Consider the following 20923-nt stretch of genomic DNA (forward strand, 5'->3'; position numbering starts at 1 on the left):
TATGTTCCCCTGCTGCAATATGACTTCTGGGTTAGAATCAGTAATTTAAGCATAGAAATTCTAGATCTTCCTAAATCAGCTACGAGTTTTAATACAATTTGAAAGTCCTTAACACCAAGACATTGGGGAGGAAAAAAGAAGACCTTATAATTAAGATGTTACAAAAAAAAAGAAAAGAAAAAAAGGAGAAGAAGGAAATGGCTAACCAATTACTTGTGCCTCCATTTTCCCAACCTAGTTTTAATAGCATCATTTCTCACCTGGGAATTATTTTACTTACCATTAATGTGAGACCTGAGGGTACTACTGTTAATGGCTCCTTCAAATTTTAGCCTCCCTGCTAAAATTTCTGTTTAATGAGTATATGGAGGTGTTTATTAGGTCCCAGTGTTCACCCAGATAGCATGAATTTTAAACTATAGGTGTAAATGTTACCAGTAAGCAGCTACGGTCTCTTTTTCTAGCTACAGTCCATTAAAAGATTTGGCCAATGTATTTATATTAAAAAAGAAATAAGTTATGGGTATTAGTAAGTTGTTTAGAAATAAAAGAAACCAAATTGTGGTTTTTGGACTCATCAGCTTTTAGGGATAATATAGAAGAGAGCTTCAGATTTCTCTTACATCAATCTTAATTCTGGACAGGATTTCCTAAAGTATTCAGGGAAGCACATGGGGAAAATGTTATTTTTGGTTTTTTTTTTTTTTTTTTTTGCATTGGAATTTGAATCCTTTTATTTTAACTTTTTATTGAAGTATAGTTTATTTACAATGTTGTGTTAATTTCTTCTGTACAGCAGAGTGACTCAGTTATACATATATATGTGTGTGTGTGTATATATATGCACACACACACATTCTTGTTTATTCTTTTCCATTATGGTTTATCCCAGGACATTGAATATAGTTCCCTGTGCTGTACAGTAGCACCTTGTTGTCCATCCATTCTATATGTAATAGTTTGCATCTACTAACCACAAACTCCCAATCCATCCCTCCCTCACCACCCCTCCCCCTTGGTAACTGCAAATCTGTTCTCAATGTCTGTGAGTCTGTTTCTGCTTCATAGATAGGTTCATTTGTGTCATATTTTAGATTCCACATATAAGTGGTATCATATGGTATTTGTCTTTCTCTTTCTGTCTTGCTTCACTTAGTATGATAATCTCTAGTTGCATCCATGTTGCTGCAAATGGCATTATTTTGTTCTTTCTTATGGCTGAGTAGTATGTACACATCTTCTTTATCTATTCATTTGTCAATGAACATTTAGGTTGTTTCCATGTCTTGGTCATTGTGAATAGTGCTGCTATGAACATAGGGGTGCATGTATATTTTTGAATTACGGTTTTGCCCAGATAATTGCTGGATCACCTGGTAATTCTATTCTTAGTTTTCTGAGGAATCTCCATACTGTTTTCCATAATGGCTGCACCAACTTACATTCCCACCAGTAGCATAAGAGGGTTCCCTTTTCTCCACACCCTCTCCAGCATTTGTTATTTGTAGACTTTTTAATGATGGCCATTCTGACTTGTGTAAGGTGGTACCTCACTGTAATTTTAATTTGCATTTCTCTAATAATTAGTGATGTTGAGCACCTTTTCATGTACCTATTGGTCATCCATATGTCTTCTTTGGAGAAATGTCTATTTAGGTCCTCTGCACATTTTTTGATTGGTTTTTTTTGTTGTTGTTGAGTTGTATGAGCTGTTTGTATACTTTGGAAATTAAACCCTTGTTGGTCACATCACGTGCAATATTTTCTCTTGTTCCATAGGTTGTCTTTTCATTTTGTTTATGGCTTCCTCTGCTATGCAAAAGCTTGTAAATTTGATTAGGTCCCATTTGTTGATTTTTGGTTTTATTTCTGTTGCCTTGGGAGACTGACCTAAGAAAACATTGGTACGATTTATATTAGAGAATGTGTTGCCTATGTTCTCTTCTAGGAGTTTTATGGTGTCTTATAATTAATTCTTTAAGCCATTTTGAATTTACTTTTGTACATGGTGTGAGGGTGTGTTCTAACTTCATTGATTTACATGCAGCTGTCCAACTTTTCCAGCACCATTTGCTGAAGAGACTTTTTCCCATTTTATATTTCCTCCTTTGTCAAAGAATAATTGACCATAGGTATGTTGGTTTACTTCTGGGCTCTCTCTTCTGTTCCATTGATCCGTATATCTGTCTATGTGCCAATACCACACTGCTTTGATTACTGTAGCTTTGTAGTATTGTCTGAAGTCTGGAAGTGTTATGCGTCCTGCTTTGTTCTTTTTCCTCAGAATTGCTTTGGCAATTCTGGGTCTTTTATGGTTCTGTATAAATGTTGGTATTATTTGTTCTAGTTCTGTGAAAAATGTCATGGGTAATTTGATAGGGGTCACATTAAATCTGTATATTCCTTTGGGAAGTATGGCCATTTTAACAATATTAAGTCTTCCAATCCAAGAGTATGGGCTACCTTTCCATTTCTTTGAATCATCTTTAATTTCCTTTATTAACACATTATTGACTGGAGACATATTAGTATGTCTTTTGTTACCCAAACGTTATTGACTGGAGATGTTATCAATACGTTTATAGAGAGTGCTACAATTAACATCACTGTGCGAAGTTGTTAGAGCTTACAATTGATCAAGGGTTCATTATACAACTTATGATTGTCATTATCATTCGCATTCTGCTCCATTAGGTTTTTGTTCCAACCTTGTGTATGTTATAAACGAAAAATTTTCAAAAATGACACATTGCAAAATTTTGAGTGAAGAAAAATTTTTTGGTGAATTTTATGCAGATACTTTATCTGATTATCTGAGCGACACATATACTAGTGTCTCAGAAGGTGATAGTTCTTCAGAACATAGTTCTGATTCAGACGATGTGACAGTTAGACCAATAAAAAGACAAAAACTTTAGTGATTGATTCTGATATGGAAAGTGAAAATGAAACTCACAGTGCTGGAAAATGCTCCTTTGCTTCTACAGAAGAGTCGATTGAAGACAACATTTCACAAAAATTAGAAGACTTTACAGGTGTGTCAGGTGTAACTATTGAATGTAATAACCAACAGAGTGTTAGTGAAATAACAGAATTAATTTTTGGCTGGCCAAAATAAAAATCTCCAGCCACAGGCATTAGTTTCTGCAAAAATCCCCTGGGCAATAATGAGTTAATGTTTTATAGTTCTCAGCATATAAGTCTTTCACCTCTTTGGTCAGGTTTATTTCTAAGTATTTTATTTATTTATTTATTTTTGGTGTGGTTTTAAAATGTATTGGTTTTTTTTACATTCCCTTTCTAATATTTCATTGTTAGTGTAATGAAATGCAACTGATTTCTGTGTGTTAATCTTGTATCCTGCTACCTTGCTGAATTCATTTATCAGTTCTAGTAGTTTTTGTGTGGAGTCTTTAGGGTTTTCTATATATAGTATCATGTCATGTGCATATAATGACAATTTTACCTTTACCCTTCCAATTTGGATACCTTTTATTTCTTTTTCTTGTCTGATTGCTGTGGCTAAGACTTCCAATACTATGTTGAAGAGAAGTGAGAATGAGCATCCTTGTTTTATTCCAGATTTTAGCAGGAAGGCTTTCAGTTTTTCACATTGGGTATTATATTGGTTGTGGTCTTATCATAAATAGCTTTTATTAAGTTGAGATATGCTCCCTCTCTACCTACATTGGTAAGAGTTTTTTTTTTTAAATCATGAATGGATGTTGAATTTTGTCAAATGCTTTTTCTGCATCTGTTGAGATGATCATGTGGTTTTGTCTTTTCTTTTGTTGATGTGGTGTATCACATTGATTGATTTGCATATCTTTGAAGATAATTTTATTATATCTGTTTTAATATTACTTAAAATATTCTCTTTTCCCAAAAAGGCCTTACCTTTTACCTCTGTTGAAATTCTTCCATTTGTCTGAGATGTGTCTCAATATTATCTTCAAGTTTTGAAAGCATAATTTTTAATTAAAAATTTTTATTGCTCCAATTATTTTGTATCTCTAGTATGGCAATTAAATCTTCATATATTATATTTGTGGTTTTCTGAAGATATAATTTCCACTCACAGAATAGTTTTTTTGATGATATGGACTAATGTCTTATTTATTAGTTTACACTGTATAATTCATAGCAAAACCTCTTGAATAGAGCAGAGTTTTTGAATTACTGAGCTATTTTCAGAAAAAACTCAATTATAGTCTTATTTATATTGAAGAAAAAAGGAAGGAAAGATAATGTTTATAAAGTAGCTTAAAATTCTGAGGGGTAATTTCAAAGATATTTTGCAAGTTTTTATTTCATCTGCCAAATAGTGTTTATGTATATGTTTAAAAATTTAACAAATTCAAGTGTAAAGCATTAGAAATGGGGATTTTTTTTAAACTACTGTTTTATTCTACATCATTGTTTTCTTTCATCTTATAGTACTTAATATATGTCAGCGATCTTATTAGATCACTCGTGCAGGAGTCATAGTAAATATAATTTTGTAGCTAACCTGAGTAAGAGATTTGGAACTGATATATGCCCAAAGAATTTTTGTGATTTTCTGTAACTTGCAAATATCTGAAATCTTTTCAGCTGATCCATTTGAGAATTTAAGACCAGAAAGTTTAGATAAGCATCTTAGGAATTATGACTCTGTTTTCTCAAATGTGGCAGGTGTGCAGCACTTTATTTTGGCTTTCATACAGAATCTTAATCCATGAGGGAAGTATGCCACTTTATCCGTCTCAGTCATTAGTTCTACTGACACCACTAAATTGCGAGATCCAAATGCAATCACGGATAGCACACACCTGTTTAATACTTAACAGCTCTTGTCATGGTGGTCATTTAAAAATAGTGTGGTTCTAAATGCATCCCTATTTCCTGGGCAAGGCATTGTCAGGTTGGCAGATTTCCCCACCGAGACACTTGTCTGCCACTGCTTCTGTGTCCATCATGTCCTTTCATTCCTCCATTAGCAAGCAGTCATTCAGCTGTGAGTTCCCTGTTGCCTCAGCTGGACCCTTAAAGCTCTCCAAACTTATAGTACTCAGATGCTCCAGGGCTGACTCTTTTTATTTCTTTTTTTCCCAAGAATGGCCAAGTAGATATGTGTTACACTTGGGTTTACGAAGGAGTCAAAGCAAAACAGCCTGCTCCGCAGTTAAAAACAGGGAAGTCTCACAATGAGTTGTCCCAACTCTCTGAGCTGGGGATAAACCGGGCTGATTTATTGATGTTTTGAAAGCTTTTTTTGCTCAGATCTCATTACAGTGCCTTAGATGCTGCCCCAATGTCCTCTGGTGTGAATAGCAGAGTAAACTACAGCCCGGGGAAAGGGTTGAGTACAGCTTTCCAGAGGGATCAGACCTTTTTCTTTATTATCAACGGCAACAACAATAACAGCAACCACCACCACAAAAAGAAAAAGATATTTTCTATTTTTTACTTATATCCACAATTCCTGTCTAGTCAGGTCACACATTTGCCTAGAGAATACCACTAAAATCCTTTCAAACCAGTTTTTGATGTTACTCATGTCATTATGCTGTAATGTCAGAGATGTGATCATGGATATTTTTAAAATGTAGTTGTATTGTAATTTAAGACAATGTGTGCCTGTAGCATTCATCGTTTAAGAAAATGGTGTTTTTCTCTTTCAGACCCCAATTTCCCCTCATTATTAGAGAGCTGAATTCTAAATCAAAGATTGTGGAGAAGAGATGTGCAAACTGAATAAAACATTTCCAGAAGAGCCTGAATAATGGTTCTGAATAAAGGGAAGTGAAATGTTCTTGAATTGTAATTGGAAAAATTCAAGTGGGTGTACCCAGGAGCACATCTACTAAGAAGAGGTTAGTTATTATTACTCTTAGTGCTATTTAACATTTATGGGGCCCCAATAGTATTTTTAGTTCTGAATTGAACACAAGTGGTCTGAGTGATCGCCCATCCAAATTATCCATGTGGAGATTCACCTGTAATCATTCTCCTTGCAGAGAGAGACAGCACTGATAAACAACCCAGAACAGGTGGACTGTTAATGCAGAATAAAGTGATTAGACAAATATGGCCTTTGAAAATATCATTTGATACTTTCTTCTCTTACCTGATTTCTCCACGGCTGGGCATTCAGAAGTTAGTGAACACATCTGTTGGACTCATACAAGGCTGCTGAGAAGTTGAAGAAGGAAGTAAAGGTAGATTGAGGAGGACTGAAGATTAGGGTCAATCTCTGACCTCAAGGATTTTATGCTTCACAGATAAGTAATGGAATGTCTTTTCTTCGTTGTCTCATATCAGTAATACAGAAAAAATAATGCTACTTTTGAGAAACTGTCTCTGATACTTAATTCTGAAAAAACATAGTAGAAAAGTTTCTGGAGTAATGAATGTTATTGTCCAGAGGAAATTAAAAATAAGAGAGCGTAATTTTATGATAATTAAAAGTTAGAATTGAGAAAGGTAGATATGTGAGTCATGACAGAATCTATAAGAATGAATTCATGCTTCTATGTCATGGGACAGTTTGAATTTTAAGCTAAGAAGTAGAGACTTTATTCTCTAGACACTGGGGAGCTGCTGAAAATTTTTGAGCAGGTGAGTGACATGCCCGGAATTACGTTTTATGAAGATTAACCTGATGGCATTTTCAGGATTGATTAGCGTGAAGTCTGTATTGTGACAGAACAGATTGTGATAATGCAAGTCTGAAATATGGTGTTGGCAAAGAGAATAGAAAGGAAGAAATTGATTTGAAAGATCCATGACAGTGGAACTTCAGGACTTGATTATTAAATATGGGACCTGAAGTTAGGGAGACATCAGAGATGACTCCAGAAACTTTGAGCCTGAGATGAGAAATCAAGAATGTCCTGACTGTCACTGGTTTATTATTACCTCCTGGATGCTGTGAATCATGTAATCAATTGCATTTCTAAAATCTTGGGTCCAAATCCCTAGTGGATTTGGGATCCACATCTACTTAGTGGACTGCGTCGTCCTGGCATCTATTTTTTGCACAGTGATCCATTTCCAACCATAGGTTTTACATTACTGAAAAGTACAGTGTGTGGCAAAACTAAAGTTGACTAGACCAAGAACGCAGAAAAAAGTTGCATTTAATATACTAAAAAAAATTAAACCTCAGGAAATAAAAATTATAGTAAAAATCCACTTCCACAATAAACAAGATCAGTCTGAGTTAGAAATTTGCTTTAAATTTATTCATCCCATTGAAACCAAACCACTAGTTAAACACACACACATATACACACACACTAGAGGTAACTTTTCTCTGGAATCACTTTTAGTTGTTCAGGAAATATTGCTGAAGTGGTGTAATCTGCTGAGGCAGATTCTCCTAGAAGTTTTATATTATACAAAGTGATTTCTTTTTAAAGTTTTCAAACCAACCCTTACTGACTTGAAATTTAATGTATCTTACACTTAAATTCTTTTTTGCCTTTTTAGTAAGTCTCAGCCAAACGCTTGTATAACTGCTTGGCACGTTCACAAATTATGAAGATCCTGAAGGACATGTATTTATACTTTTCTATCTACATATTGAGAACATGTGGTTTAAACAGATGCCTTATACCTGCAGTATCCCCTAGACTCATTTAAGTGGCCCAGAAAAGTGGGGAAGTAATCATTCCAGTAGACTATTTGCTCATGAGGATTGGAACTATTCTATGTAGAAATATATGCATGCACTTTAAAAATTTAATGCAAATATTTATAACTGCACAATATAAAATAATATATATTTTTCCATTCTATAGAAAAATAAAAACATGATTGCCAAAGCCACAGATGATAAGACATTACTGTTCTAACTGCATTCATTCATGATTTCAGATATTTTCCTGTTTTGAATTTCTCATCTTTATTGAAAACTTTATTTTCTTTTATAATATGTGGTTTTATAATTCTTATATATCATTTAGCTGACATTCTCAAACTGTAGAGGTGTCATAGAGGCACATAAAGCCAGAGGATAAATGTCACCATCTTCATGGAAAGCATGAAACTGTTGCTGCGATTTTTTTGGAGAGTTTCCAAAGGTTTAGCATTAAAATAAACATTTACCCTTCCCCTTCCCCATGTCCTCAAGTCCATTCTCTATGTCTGCGTCTTTATTCCTGTCCTGCCCCTAGGTTCTTAAGAACCTTTTTTTTCCTTAAATTCCATATATATGTGTTACCATATGGTATTTGTTTTTCTCTGTCTGACTTACTTCACTCTGTATGATAGTCTCTAGGTCCATCCACCTCACTACAAGTAACTCGATTTTGTTTCTTTTTATGGCTGAGTAATATTCCATTGTATATATGTGCCACATCTTCTTTATCCATTCATCTGTCGATGGACATGTAGGTTGCTTCCATGTCCTGGCTATTGTAAATAGAGCTGCAATGAACAGTGAGGTGCATGTATTTCTTCAAGTTATAGTTTTCTCCAGATATATGCCCAGGAGTGGGATTGCAGAATCATATGGTGGCAGTACTGGTTTACATTCCCGCCAACAGTGTAGGAGAGTTCCTTTTTCTCCACACCTTCTCTAGCATTTATTATTTGTAGACTTTTTGATGATGGCTATTCTGATCGATGTTGCCTCATTGTAGTTTTGATTTGCATTTCTCTAATAATTAGTGTTGCGTAAAATATTGTTAATCACCAATTTAATTTGTGTATTTCCATCTTGGTAGAAAACTGAGATACTTTATTAACTTGGTAAAGTTATTTATATTGAGGTTTAGTCATATCAAAGTAATAAGTTTTAGTGAGACTATAGAGCTAGATTACACAAATACCTCTATTTCATGGTATATGAGCAGAACAGTGGGTAATTCTGAAAAGACAAATGGAAGGTCTTAATCTCTTTAATCTTATGAGATTAAAAATTCCCATTTTAAGTGAATAAAAAATGCAAACATTTCAAGTAGATCATGGTGCAATTCACCATATTAGTTCATCGGCAAAGGTTGATAATTGAAATACTATTCAGTTTCCTCAATGGACCAGATTTATTATTTTGAGATTAGATACAAATTAGTTTGAAATAAAAATGCTGCCCTATTCAACTTTGCTCTTCAAATGTCTACAGATGCAGGTAGTATTTTCAATGGAAAGATACATTTCAGAAATACTCTGAAGGTTGAGGGCAATTCTTTTTTCCTTACTCCTGAGTTTTTTTGTGATATAAAATAGAAACATACATAGCCTTCTTATATACTTGATGACACTTAAGCCAATTATCTGTTTTCTTTTAAGCTCCAAACCAGACATGAAGTATAAATAACTTAGGTAAAACTTAAGACAATAAAACAAACCACAAACAAGGTAGACTTTTAAAACAAATTAGGAAATGTGACCCATTGTACTAAGGACAATTCTCCTTATGCAAATCTGTGGGTAGAAATGGTCTTGTCAGTAATTTAGAAATAATGTCCACCTCATTTTAGTCTGAGTTATCTCGGCAAATTGAATCTTGTAGATTAAAATTTTTCCCCTCTATAACATGGAGAGTGATCCTAGAGGTTTTCTGGGGACTCCTTCTTCAACTTAACCTTAATTTTGTAAGTGTGGCAGAGGTGAGAACAAAGACATTTAAAGTCACCACTTACCTTTCTCCTAGTCAAAGATCACTGGGAAAAGATGTTTGATTCTTTAAGGTTAAAGTATTTTAAACATTTTAAGACTCTTCTATACATGGAAAGATTTGGAACAGTCCTTCATTCATAGGTGAGTGTGAGAGTATCTGAGGGGCTTCTGGGATTGGGACTCTGAGCATAGTTTCTCAAAATGCTGTGAATAAGCCACTGCTAGGTCATGAGCTAATTTTAGGTGATAGAAGAACAAATACTTTTTCACTTTAGTAACTGAGGTTTTCTGTTTAAATTGTGGGGTAGGGAAATACAGCTAACAAAATATACCAGAGATTTCAGAAGATAACTGGAGTTAGTGTGAAATACTTGAAACAAGATAGGTAGTGTCTCAGCAAATACCTTTCTTTTTCATGATACATTGACATACATATCTTACAAGGATATGGCCAAAATCATGAAAATATTATACAAGTAAATGCACTTTGGGAAACACTGCCTTTAAAGGGAAAAATTAGGTGAATTATATATTTTTCATTCTGTTTGTCTTCTTTCAGTGATGACTGAGCATTTTGTTGCTTTCACCACCAATGAACAAGAGTGAGTGCATTAGATTAATATCTTCCAATTGACAAAACATAAGCAACTTTGTATGTACTGCCTGCTAATATATTTCTTTTGGTTTAAGTAACACAAGAATTGATTTTAAATTGTACATTGTGAAGAAAGTTAATCAGTTTTACATAGGGTTCTTATTCCAGGTTAGAAATTTTGAGTATCCAGAGAGCATGTGTTGGGTAAACCTGCTTACACATTTATTCTTCCATTTGTACATTTGTTGTACATCCAACAAATATTTATTAGGTTTCTATCATCTCTTTCAGTTAACTATAAAATACTTATTATAATATTCATTTTTTTAAATTGCTTGCTTGATTTTTGTTAAAATCAAGGAAAAGAGAGCTACCCACAATTGTTAGGTAAAATTATCTTGGATTTGGGCTTTTTTTTTGTCATAAAGGAATCTAAAGCAGTATTTTTCAAGTTGTGGGTACTGACCCTTCTAAAGAAAAGTCTCCTGAGATACCTTCCAAAATGTAAGTTCTGCAGGAGTGGAGCCCGGTAGTCCACACTTTTAACAAGTTTTTACGTGATTTCTGTTTGTACTTAAAAGATTGGGAGCCACTCAAGAAGAGAGTAGGGACTGAGTCAAGAGTTTGTGCAGAATTCCACATGTGAATGGATGTAAAACACACTCCTTAAATTATTAGTAAATATGGGCCTATAATTTGAGGAATAGTGGATTGCTTTTTTCTTCTTTCATCCTCAACTCCCCTCCTTTGCTTCTCCTTTCTCCCTTTTGCTTAAACCCCCTCCTAAAGCAAACACATGTAGGTTTCCAACTTTTAGACCTAAGACTACTTTGAAAAAGATGACTCCTCCACTGTTATATCTTTATATAATCTTGGATATCACCCAAGTGCAATGTTTTGATTTCATATCATTTTCAAAAATGCTTAAGAAGTGAACAAAACACACTCACAGGCCCTAAATATGGAAGCTGAAAAATAAAGTGCCGTGTTTCACAGAATGCTACAGCTTGAATATCTGACTATGCTTTAAGATGTTTTCATTGATTCATGTGATTCATTTTCTGTTGAGCTGATCAAAAGTTGTCAGAGCAATTGTTAGTTTTAGAATAATTTTTCTGCTACCTCTATCTGTACCCTCGTGAGAAAAAAAAAAAGGTTGGGGGGAGTTAAACACATCTTGTTCTAATGCAGAGATGAATAGCACTGAAAGAGTCCCAGTGTGGCACTTCTGGCATTGGTCAAACAAAGCTGAAAAGCAACATGGGACAAACAAGGAAAAATGGGGGGGAAATGTTCCCACAAATTCAAAATTAAGTTCTTCTTTCAATTTCCTTGAAGCAAACTCCCTGTGGTGAACATCTGGCAGGCCATTAACTTTTGTTACTTTATTTTATTAAAAAGTCTTAAGGTGAGAGAAATTTCTCCATTTGGAGACTTGAGTTAGCATTGAGACTGAAGTCTGGGCCATCATGTTGTCATTTGCTGAGTACCCATGAGCCTACAGAACATATTGCCCTCACAAACTTTACTAAGTTTTCCACCTAAGGTTGCAGTTCTTTGTCCTGAGAGTTATTTTTTGTTTTTAATATATAAATCAGCTGATCAGTGGCCTGTATCTTCTGGGGGAAAAGTGACTGCCAGATTCTTTATGCTTTATAGCTTCTTGCTTGTATGTTTTTTACTGTATTATTTTCTACAGGAGCTTGAATGTCAAAACTATTTACATAGAGCTTTTTCAGTGATCCATCAAAAGGATGTGAACTGTTGATTGCACCATTTTCTTTATTTGTACAGCTGCTATAACCTTCAATCTAAATCATTTTCTTGCTGTGTCTTCCCTTTCTCTTTTCTTTTTTCTTTTTTCTCCTTTGTGAGCTAACCATCACTTTCTAAAGTAAACGTTTCATATTCCACCATCAAAACTATTTGTGTACATTAATTTCTAAGCCATGAAGTTACTTATTAGTTATTACTTATTAGGTTATTTTTTATGAAAAGTTCTGGGTAAATGTTAGAGAAAAGAGTGCAAATGGCTTATTTTTTGTTGAATTTAATGTAATTTATGAACTTGCATCTTTGTTTCTTTGATTGCATGTATACATCTATCTGTTACATTTCTATCTATCTATAATATATCTATCTTAATTATTTAACATAAGATTTTTTAACCTAAGCAACTTTAAGTTAAAGTACTTACTCAGTTTTATGAATGATTCTAATAGATTTTTTCAAATTAACACAGATATTCCTATTTATTATAATTAATTTGTTTCTGAACATTCATACAATAATTACAACAAACTGCTAACAAACTCTGAATGTTTTGCTGAGAAAAACTTTTGAATGTTCTTCTTTTAGTCTTACAAAGCCTTTTTTGATTGTAGACTTATAATAAAACTTCTGAAACAATTCCAATGACTTTTTTCCAGTTTATAAACATTTTTTGATGATAATATTATTTTTGAGATGTAAAAGATTAAGTATAAGCAGCTGAATCTTGCGTTTTCTCTCTAGATTCTACTATAACTGCTTAGTAAGTTACATTAAAAAATAGTTGTTATATATTTTTCTTTGATAGTCTCAGCTTAACTAAATATCCACATCTGCATCTATCAATATATAAAATGCTGTGCTGTTTGCAAAGTGAATTTTATAGAATTCTTTTGCATTTGACAGTAGCTCTGGAAGTTGAATTAGGGTGGATATGATTATGGAGATGAGAAGTCAAGCAGGAAAGATATGACTTTGAATAAGGAAAACTGAGGTTCAGACTTCAAGGGATTTTTATAAAAGTTAGTGTGAAGAGTAAGTGCAAAGTTCTATGATTCTAAATGTGTACTTCTTTCCAGTATAGTGGGGTTTATTATATTTTTTGAGAATTTTTTATTTCATTGAGCCATTTTTAAACACATGTACAAAGTAGGGTATAAAAATTCAGACAGACAATTTTATATGTAAAATTGAGTCCAATAAGTCATTGAGAGAAATATAGAACCCATAAAGAATTTCATATTTGTGTTTTTTAATCACATGAGTAATACAGAAACACTTTATAAATTATTTCAAAACCCAGAAGTATATGGAATTAAGACTAGGATAGCCTACTTTTACATTCTCAGCAGCAGATTCCATTTCCTTCTGCCGATGTAACAATGCAATTTCCTTATCTATTTACTACTACTTGATTTTTTTCTTTTCTTAAAATGTGTCTTGGAGCTCTTTTCATATGATTCATCTTGTTCTTTTTAATTACTTTTTTAGAGTTTAATTACTTCAGAGCACAATAGCAATATGATACAATTTATTTACAGTTCCCTCATTGTTGAGCAATTCGTCCATATCTTTGCTGTTCAATTGTGCTCATTTGCTTCTTTTTTTGTATGCCTCCATACACAAGTGAGTATTTCTTACAGATATTTCTAGAAACAGAATTAATAGTTCTCCTTCATGCTCACTTTGAGTTTGATACATCCTGCCACAGTGCCTCTCCTATCAATAACATGTAAGTGATCATTTGTCTCCACCAGTGCCAAGTCAGATATAGTGAATTATAATTATTTTCTATAAATTATCACATTATTATTTTCATTTCCATTTCCTTGATTAATAATAGTGCTGATCAGCTTTTCAAATATTTATTTTTTCCCCGGGAATTGCCTATCCCTATGCTTTGACAATTTTTCTATAAATCTTCTTTCTTATTGATATGTAGAAGTACCTTGTATAATCTAGTTGAAATCTAAACATAAAGAAGACAAAAGAGTGAGGTAACTTCACAGTCCCGTGTTCTGCCATCTTCAAAATAGGGACAGTAAGGCACATTTCTCATAGTAAAGGCTGAATAGTTGGTAGTTGTTTTTATTAACTTTCTATGACTATGTATCTGAATCTACAGTGTTCTTTCTAAAGAAGTCTATTAAGACTCTTTATGGAGCACAAGAGTACACACTAGGGTAGACAAGTTCCCAAGATGTTAATTATATGTATTTCTGTTACCTAACTTGCAGATCCCTAAAGGGAATCTTTAAGAGGGTCTGTGGGTACTTGTCAGATATTAAGTAGAAACTCATTTTCTGATTCATTTAATCAATACTGATAAAGAGAGTTTGCTCAGGTCCCCTCTCCAAGTATCTATCTATCTGATTCAATTGAATTTACTTCTTGTGTTAATAATTTAATCAGATACTTGCTGATCTCTAATGAATTTATTATTTGTATATATAACTAATATACTTATGAGATTTATGGAAATTCATTTCAAATTTAATTTCATGAAATTCCAACATTAAGTCTATTTTTTCAGTTCCATTGTTTATGTATAGGTATATAAGTCTATTTGCATATTTCTTCAAACAGAGAAAGATTATTTAGAGAAATAAAGAAAGATGAAGCCAAATCTGATCAGAAGACATACCTTATTTTTGAAGAACAGGAATCTAATTCTAGTGTCCAGGCAGACAGATTTTGACAGGTGATTTTTCTTTTATGAAAGACTATGTAAAGACTTCTTTTCCCTTACAACTTTCTTATTATTGTAATTCCCTAAAATTCTTAATAACCTCCAAAGACTCTTGCATGCTTTTATCGCCTTGCTCTTTTAATCGTCCTTGAAGTTGCTTATCTTACTGCTTTTATATTCTAAAACTTGCTTCCTACCCTTTGATCTGCTTATTGGGGTTTTACCTCTAAGGTTCTTAGAGCTGCCTTTTCTTGCCAGCTGACTCTGTGTGCCCTCAACATGCTTCTTTACACTTACCCTCTGCCTTTTCATCTTTCAATTTATATCATCTCTCTCATTCCTCTTTTCTTCAGCTGCGTTGAGCTCGTTTTATTTTGTGTGCGTAGACGAAAAATGCCCTCATGACATGTCACCGCTAATCTTGTTTTCCATTTCTAGTGTGTATTTTATTAAATTTTTTTCTCATTTATTAACCTACATACTGACACAGTGCCAGGCTTATTTCAAGATTTTTAACTCAGTCAACACCAACTGGCATGTGTTAAACTAGGAGAAAAAAAGAAATCAAACAGAATAAGAATTACCGGAAATCAACTGCACTTTCTGGATGAAGAACTTTGGTAATTGAATTGTTACATAGCCACTAGATGTAGGGAAAGGAATACAAAATGCCCAAGATATAACTGAGGAGAACTATTGAGTCTGTTAAATTAGATTTGAATAATTTGCTCCTGTGATAGAACCTATTCCTATAGGGAAGCATCATATGACTGAACCTTAGAATAAAATTACCATCAGACCTAAAGCTCATTTGACAGTGCACAGTATTGCCAGATATATAGCACAGTAAGTAACATAACCATGTGCCTGATCATGACTGACCATCAGCACCAGGAAACAAACATATTCCATATGTGTTAGGCCTAGAGTAGCTTTTTTCTTTTTCTATATGTGTGAATAAGAATGAGCAAATTGAAAGATTTAAAGTTTTTCTGTTTCTGACATTTTACTGAATATATTGAGGCTTGCTTGGAATTTTAAAATCTACTGAAAATATATTTTCAGTAGTTCCATTACAGGCTAACTCTTTGCACATTTTGGTGTAAACAGTTGTTTAGATAATCCTGCACATGTGGGAGTGTGCCAGGAGGTGAAGAAAAGAAAGAGAGTGTCAAATAGGATAATTTTGCTACAGAAAGAACTGTTGGGTTATAGTGATGAAAAATGATATTAAATATTAAATACAATGAGAAATACTTGTTTAAGCTGTATCACAACAGCAAATTGCAGTTATCTTTTCCAAAGGCAGAAGTCATCCCAGCATAATTCTTGTATTTCTGAAAAATTATTTATACCTTAGAAGCTCTCAAAATAATCTTCTCTTCTTTTTGACATTTGCAGAAAAGCACTCATTTAAGTGCTTTAAAACAGTCTTTGAGGGCCAGGTTGCTTGTTTTAGCTATAAGGATGAGTTTACTGGTCTTCTATAAGAACAACAGCTTTGGGTTAAATTTTGATGTCTTAACCTCCTAAAAAGAAAAAAGAGAAAGTTTGAGTCTTCATTTTTCTATAAAAATATGGTAACCTAAAAAATGAACACAACACAGAATCGGGGTGAAATTCAAATATATTCTTACATAATATGGATAGATTTTTATGAAGCTTAGATCACAATATTAATCTTTTTTATCAATCTGATGAAGATATATATCTCATAAAAACGTTGCCATTTCCGTATATCTCAGTGTAATTTGACTATTGTCACTTCAAAAAGCCGTTAGTTGCCTGGTGAGTTTTGCTAGTTAGGTCTTAGTGAAAGAGGAGAATTTATGCTAAGCCCATCCCAATTTCCCTTCATTTACTGAGGATTAGCAATTGACTGGTAGATAAATGATACCCATGGGAAGTTAAGTGCACTTTGCACTTAAAAAGCTGCTGTTTTTTACAGGGTTAGGCTTGCATCAAAAGCCTATGTCTGCTTCCAGTGTTTTGCACTTTATCAGTATAACCAAGAAAGACTCAAGCCTGAAATAGCAAGTAATGAGTCAAGTCCTTAATTCAGGTGCAGTGCTGGAGATGTAGGTGAAAACCTCTGCTTGCTCAGGGCCCGGGGCTCCAATTCTACTGTCGCTGTGCTTTCCCAAATGTTAAAGAGTACAATTGGAATGACATTCTGTGTGACTGGTGCACAGGGTAACAGTGTCAATACAAAAGGTACACCATAGCTGGTCCCACATATTTTATCATGAAGTTGAAAGAGCAGCAGTAGCTAAAAATAATGACATAACTTTTGTTATGTGCTGAATACTGAGAAAAATAGGACGTTTTCTTATATTGATACATTCTGTCACAGAGGTAGAGATTCAGAACACTTTTGAAGTCCTTATCGTTGTTGACATGAAGCAAAAAGGTGGTGTTTTAATATATAACTTTTTTTTTCCATTTTCTCCAAACTGGTAAATGTTTCATAACCCTTTTCAGCTGACAATAACACTACTTTTTAGATGATTGAGGGTGTCTTCCTTTTAGGAGCTCAGATTATAATATAATATTTATGTTAAGACCTTACAATTTATAAAAACTTTCTCATTCACCATCCACTTAGTAGGGTCTTTATTGTTTGTATTTAAGGACTAAAAGTAAGGCAGATTATCTAACATACTCTAGTATTCCCCAACAGTATTTCATACTGTTTTCTGTTAACCAGATTATTGATTCCCATGAAAAACTCCAAAGCTAGAAACCATAAAGAAAATAAAAAGACTAATCAATTCAAATAGGTAATAAACTTTTTGAATGGGGGAACATAAAACTCACATGGAATGATGAGAATAGTGATATGATGGTGTATTTTTGAATTTTTCTCTCTCTCTCTATTTTTAATTTCTTTTTCTTAATAAAGTTGTTTTATTCAGACAGCTAAGCCCTCAGTGATTTTTGCTTCCGGAAAGGGATGAGACCACAGAAAGCAGAGAAAACAAAGCATGTGAATTCTTGAGTTTTGATATTAAGATTGCCAATTCAAATTAAGAGCCAAGAATTATGGTTCCTGTTTACATCCTATACTCCAACAAGAAAAACAGAATTGGAGGAGAAATAATGTGTCATAAAAGAATAAATAGGTGGGTACGTAGATAGGGTGGATCCCTGAAGAAAGGGCATTCAAAATCACTGCTTGCCAGTAATGGGCCTGGGTAAAGCACTGATGTTTTGGGGCAATTTGTGGGCAAAGATGGTCTGCTCTTCCCTCTCTGTACAAAGTTTAGATAGCATCAGGATCCAGAGAGGAAGTGGCTGTGAAGTTTCTGTAGTCAGAGAGAAACAGATTGAGTCAAGAAGTATCATGCTCTCCAGTGATGTTCCCAAGTAACGGAATGAACTCACATGCCTCTGGCCAATTTGCATTAGTAAATGAGTGAAGAGGAATTTCTAAAGAGGTTCTGTAGTTGGGAAAAGGGATGGTTTAACAGCCTACAGGTATGGACATTTGCAGACCCGATGGAGCTAAGTATGGATTCAGTGCCTGCTTAGATGGTTCTATCCCAGCCCTGGCAGAATATAAGCCCCTTAAACCTAATAGAACCCTGGATATAATAGGAAGAGGCCTAAATTGATTCAAAATATGCCTCTATTCCTGAATGGAATGGGGATTAATAAGTAGATGTTTTTTGATAATATAGATTTAGCAGATTGTTTTTACCTGTTACAGGAGCAAGGTTTCCATTCCCTGGGACTAAAGCAGATTTCTTAACAACATGGTGAGGCAAAATCTGCTCTGTACTTTTTAGGAGACCCTGAGGGAACTGTGCCAGAAACCCCAAGTAGGATGAGTATACAAGTACTCCTAGGACCTATATTTTCCTCACTTCTAGAGTAACGCTCAAGAAACTGCAAGCATGACATCAGGAAACAGGCCCTGTGTGGAGAGGTCTTAAAAAAACTTGGCAGGTCTTCTGGGTACCTGGAGTCTCACTGGAGGGACAGAAGATGCATACATAAGTGACAGGGGAATAGACAGAACCTTAGCTTCACAGGGTTGAATGGAAAACTTTCTTTAATGGGAATTCTTTTCTAGAGAAAGAATGGACCTGTGAACTCAAGAAGGATACTGCTATAGTAGAAAGAGCTGGGCTTGACTTAATATTTTGGTAGAGAGTGGTTTGGTGTGATTTGTGTGACATAAAATTGAAGGCCAGATGTGAACAGAGGTACTTCAGTGGATGCTCAGGGGACAGCTAATGACCCAGGCAAAGTGCACCTTCACTCCATCACTTAGTTCCTCTAATCTGTGGACACATACCAGGGGTGGTGAGTGGGGAAATGAATAGATGATGGTGATCGGCTAGGATTAAGTTCTACCACAAGGAGGAGTGTGAGTTCAAAAGAGAAAAGTTGAGTTATTCTATGGAAAAATAGATCATTTTTGTTATTTTTTTTTTTTTTTTGTGGTACACGGGCCTCTCACTGTCGTGGCCTCTACCGTTGTGGAGCACAGGCTCCGGACGCGCAGGTCCAGCGGCCATGGCTCACGGGCCCAGCCGCTCCACAGCATATGGGATCCTCCCGGACCGGGGCACGAACCCGTGTCCTCTGCATCGACAGGTGGACTCCCAACCACTGCGCCACCAGGGAGGCCCAATAACTTCTTGATCAACTGAGTTTATTGAATGTGATTTTAATGTCTTTTATTTACACATCATTTTATACTTTTCAAAGCATATTCTTTTATTCCAAATGCATATCAGCAGCAGTAAGTGATAGAGAAACATTTTATTTTACCCATGCTTCTAAAATAGGGTCTTCAAAATTGAAACCGGCTGAAATTAGCACATTCCAAATGTCTGGAATTAAAATCTCTGTTCTTTCTTTTTTTTAAATTTTAGAAAAGTCTAGTACCTGAAAATCTATGTAAACCTTAACATTTTTATCTGCTTTTTTTAAGTTGAGCTATAGCTGGTATACAATATTATGTTAGTTTCAGGTGTACAGCAAAGTGATTCAGTATTTTTACAGATTATACTCCATTATAGGTTATTATAAGATGAGTGTAAGTCCCTGTCCTATATAGTATATCCTTGTTGCTGATCTATTTTATATATAGTAGTTTGTATCTGCTAATTCCATACCCCCAGTTTGTCTCTCCCCACTCTCTTCTCACCTTTGGTAACCACAAGTTTGTTTTCCATATCTGTAAGTCTGTTTCTGTTTTGCATATACATTTGTTTGTATTGTTTTTTGAATTCCATATGTAAGTGATACGATACAGCATTTGTCTTTCTCTGTCTGACTTATTTCACTAAGCACAGTATTCTCTGGGTCCATCCATGCTGCTGCAAATGGCAATATTTCATTTTTTTATTACTGAGTAATATTTCACTGTAATATACCATATCTTCTTAAACCAATTGTCTGTTGATGGACACCTGGCTTGTTTTCATGTCTTGGCTATTGTAAATAATGCTGCTATGAACACTGGGGTGCATGTATCTTTTTGAATTAGTGTGTTCATTTTTTCTGGCTGTGTAATATACCCAGGAGTAGAATTGCTAGATCATATGGTAGTTCTATTTTTAGTTTTTTTTAAAGGAACTTTCATACTCTTTTCCGTAGTGGCTGTACCAATTTACATTCCCACCAACAGTGTAGGAGGGTTCTCATTTCTCCACATCCTTTCTAACATTTGTTATTTGTAGACTTTTTGATGATAGCCATTCTAACAGGTATGCAGTGATATCTCATTTCTCTAATAATTAGCTATGTTGAGCATTTATTCTTGTTAGCCATTATTCTTGTTAGCCATGCTTGTTAGCCATCTGTATGTCTTCTTTGGAGAACTGTCTATTTAGGTCTTATGCCCATTTTTTGACTGGGTTGTCTGGTTTTTTGATATTGAGCTGTATGAGCTGTTTGTATGTTTTGGATATTAACCTCTTGTTGGTCACATCATTTGCAAATGACCTTAATGTTTTTTAGACATTTCTGATTAATGGCTATTTCTGATTAGAATCATTTAGGAAATCATTACAATAATGAAACAATTTTGGTCTAAATTTAGGAGATAAACATCAGAAGTTAATTCTGGTCATTATATATTGCTGTTAACTGGCATTTAAAATAAATTATCACCATTTTGCTTGGATACTTATTACTATGAAAAAATGTTGAGTCATAAACATAAATCATTTTTTCACAGGGAATTGCTATTTCACCATTTTTGCTTAAAGGAAACATTTCTCAAGGTAGGGAAATTTTATTTAGTCCTG

This window comes from Phocoena phocoena, chromosome 3, assembly GCF_963924675.1.
Source record: "Phocoena phocoena chromosome 3, mPhoPho1.1, whole genome shotgun sequence".
Taxonomy (NCBI): Eukaryota; Metazoa; Chordata; class Mammalia; order Artiodactyla; family Phocoenidae; genus Phocoena; species Phocoena phocoena.